Below are 4,249 nucleotides of genomic sequence, written 5' to 3'. Positions count from 1 at the left end.
GTACCCTCTTATGGAGCGTCTATACCGCAGTTTCGAACTAAGTCGCGCTGTCCACCGGACCCTCACGCTCTTAGACTGTACGAACTACTTTACTCGGCAAAACATCAACAAGTAGAGAATGTACACACTCACACACACATATCCCGCACGATCTTCACACCCATAACCCGCTCACACACACACACACACTGGCTCTACTTAACTTTTATTTTTGACTTATAAAAGTTAATTCCAAAAATAACAACATTAATTTTTACTAAAATTTTCAGTCATTAGCTCGCAATCAAATCGTAAACCATTTTCCTAACTAATAATTTAATTCTCAAAAAAATCTACACTAAAAACCGATGCTTGAATTTATTCCAAATTAACCACGAGTTTAATACTCAACATTAAATAAATTTTTTGGAACAATATCGACGCATAAATTTATTTCAATTCAACTCGTAATTTATTTCTTAAATTTTGAATAAATTCTTAAGAATATTTCTTTATAAAATTCTGACTAATATTCTGGGACTTAACCCAAGCCGTTAAATATTTTTATAAATAATTCCAATAAATTAATAATTTTAGTCCTCAATAGTTCAATGTATAAATGACCACGTGGAATTTTTCGATTTATAAATAATTAATAAAACAAATTATCTCAATGTAAAATAAATTCACGAAAAATTATCCATGGGTATCCAATCTTAATTGCGTCGAAGTTCAGTAGCCAATTCTCAATAAATTATATTAAATAAATAATACTTTCTTGTAACAATTAATATTAAATAATAATAATTCAATTGTTCTTACTAATAAATTATCGCGTGAAATAATAGCCAGGAATTTGCGCGCTCAAAATGGACGCCGATGTTCGTTAGTGCGTAGCCAGCCTTGACCTCGGGTATACGAGCGGCGCTTGCCTGATCGTGAGCTGCCGATTGGAATTATTCTCGGTGTTCAGAAAATATAATAATTTATTAATAAACATGAATTTATATAAGCCAATCTAGGATGTTAATAATTATTAACCGGCCGAATCAATAATTTAATTTCTCACGACTCCTAAACCCAAGAGGTCTAGAACATTCCTCGGGTATAAAATCCCCCAAGAGGAATGCTCACAATGCTAACGAATCAAATCAATTAAAATAATTAATTATTATTGAGCAAATTATTATAAACAATTGAATTATCAAAATTTAATTAATAATGAGAAGTAGTAAAATTGATGAGCCGGGTATACGACCTCCTTGGCTCATCAAAAATGTGAAGTCTCAATACCTGGTTAAATTTGTGCTGAGAAAACTCTTTGTTCAACACTGGCTTCCTTCTTGGACTCTTTGGCTGCTGATGTTGTTGAACTGAGCACTGCACTACTTCTAACTCACCGCAGCTACGCGATTAGCCAAGAAACCTCAGACTTACCCCCACTTAACGCTAATGGGTCCCGAAGACCGTGACGCGCCAGTGCTGCGTCGAATAATTATCATGCGTGATCGGTTTTACCGATACAGGGTAAATTACCATATTACAATACAAAAATTCAATACTATTATTTAACCGTTACCTTACATTATTATTAATTGAAATAATTAAATAATTTAATTAACAAAACCAATAAATAGTCAACGTTTGACTCAAGTATTTTCTCACAAAATTCGGACCTGGCAACATTGCGCTTAACAGCTGTTTATATTTATCTCGCTGTGTAGTGTTGAGTTGAAAAACATAACCCATAAATATTCACAGGAATTATTAAAATTCGAAACTCGCGCGTTCTGTGCAATATTGCCACACTGCGCTGAATCACGTAGTTTATTTATTTTTCAATATGTTGGCCTGAAATATTCGTGAATTTCTCATCTTTTGCATTAAAATATCTTTAAAAGCCTTTGTCAGAAAATTTTCATTTTATTTTTAACATATTCTACGAAAGCTGATTGACTGAAATAGAAGTTTTTGTTTTTAATCTTCCTATGAGGAAGTCACATGAATCTATATATGTGCAATCCACCAATAGTCTCTATAGGCCACATGTTAAATTTCAATTTTGTAATAATTTATTAAAGGATAACCTTTCCTCAGATCTAATTCAAAAATTAATTTAGACGTATGAGATAGCAATTCCCGAGTAAAAAGATTTTATACAGTTAGATATAATTATGTATAAATAATATATAATTATATAAAAAAATGGCCCGATAAGTTTGGATAGAAATGATATATAATTGTATAGAATTGTATAAAATTATATATGACTGGCTGTTATATAAATTGTCCTGTACCTTTTATTCATGTGATTATTTTTAGCTAATATTCATTGTAACTTTCAATGTGCGAACACTATAACATTCCCGTGGCTTTCTTCGAAAAAATGAATAATAATTAACAGGAAGAAAAAAGTTTGAAACGTGCATCGAAAGTTTCAGTCAAAGTAATTGCAGGTCTCATAAGTAAAGTTGAAATCTGCCTAGCTTAAAGTGCAAAGAATTATGCTCTTAATCGAAATTTCCTCCGTGACATCAATTTTTCATAGAAAATTGTATATATTTTTACGAATTCTAATAAAATAAGTAGCCAAATTTCTTTTTCCACCGGTCAAGTGCTTAGAAAATGCATTTATTTTAATCTGTTAGATTTCCGTGATCCCGTAATAAGAACAATTTATCGGTGTGTGATCAGCAAAAATAAAATGTATTTAAAATTTTTAGTCTATTGAGTAAATAGCTACATGTAAAGTTAATTTTTGGAAACCTTGCAATAACTTTTTCTCCGCTGCCAAAGAGAAGATTGTTGTAAGAAACTAAAATTATTAAGAGAAAAGAATATTTAAATCGATTAACCTTGGAGGCCATCCCTTCAATTTCCTGTTTCTCTTGAGATTCTATAAAATTTTATATCTGTAGGAACAATACGGATAGTAAGAATATGAATTATTTGACAATTATCACTCTTGCACTCTTATGTGGGGAAGAATTTCGTAAGATCCTATTCGAAATTATTTCTTCATTAAAGCAAAAATTCCAACCAAAGTTCGAGTCCATAGGAACTATTGTTTGGAAATGAGAAATTTTCATCGTTTGCGCACCTGCAATCTCTTTTGGAGTTAGAATTCGAGAAAATCCATTCTTAGCCAAATTTAACATCATACACAAAGATTCCTACTAAATTTGGAGTCTGTAGAAGTTACAGTTCGAGAATATAAATTTATTATTAAAACCCACCCCGCAAGCCCCTGTGAGGTGAACTATCGTAAAATTCGTTTATATATTATTTCCATAGCTCTTACAACCTCTCGCAACTCTTAAAAACGGGAATTTTTCATTGTTAACGCCCCCGCAAACCCCTTTGGGGAAGGAATTTCTTAAAATTTGTTCTTAGCTGACCCCTACATGGCAAAAGTAATATTCCTACCAAATTTCAAGTTTCTAAGTCCGATGGTTCCAGAGATATCGTGATGAGTGTCTATGTCTATAGAAAGTCTCATATATATATATAGAAAATTATTTTCATTTTCACTGTTATTTATGTTAATTATAACAGAAGGAAGACAAAAATTTGACAGATTCATAACGCCCCACAATCTCCTCTGGGGCTAAAATTTTGCGAAATATGATAGTAGGCGACCTTAATTTAACAAATATTAAATTTTATGTCCGTGGGAGTTTTAGTTCAAAATTTTCATATTTTTACATTAGCGTCCCCGTAACCGGCTTTGGGATTTAAACTTTATTTAATACATTCTTGTTTGCTCTCAACATCGCCCAAAAAAATTCTCTCCAAATTTCATGTCTAGAAGAGTTAAAATTCAAAATTTAGTTTTTTTATGATTTTTTCTAATCATTAACGCCTACGTTATACAATTTGGAAATTCAACACTGATAAAAAGTTAGCCTATTAAGTCATTGTATCCTCTACATGGATGCGAAATTTCAATTCAATCGGATGTATAGTTTCATAGTTTTAACGGAACCGAAAAACTCTATAGATTTATATATTAGTATAGATTGTATAAAATTATATTAACTTGTAGAGAATTATAGGGGTAGGATGGGCAAAACGGATATGTTAATCTATATATATAGGTGACATTCTATGAATATAGTCACTCATCACGATGTCTCTGAACTATAAGATCTAGAGACTTGAAATTTGGTAGGAATATTCCTTTCGCCGAGTCGAGGTCAGCTGAGAACGGAATTCACGAAATTCCACCCACAAGGGGGTTGCGGGGCGTTAACAATGAAAAATTCCCGTT

This window comes from Cotesia glomerata, unplaced genomic scaffold (genome assembly GCF_020080835.1).
Source record: "Cotesia glomerata isolate CgM1 unplaced genomic scaffold, MPM_Cglom_v2.3 scaffold_53, whole genome shotgun sequence".
Classification (NCBI taxonomy): domain Eukaryota; kingdom Metazoa; phylum Arthropoda; class Insecta; order Hymenoptera; family Braconidae; genus Cotesia; species Cotesia glomerata.
This window is presented reverse-complemented; position numbering follows the sequence as displayed.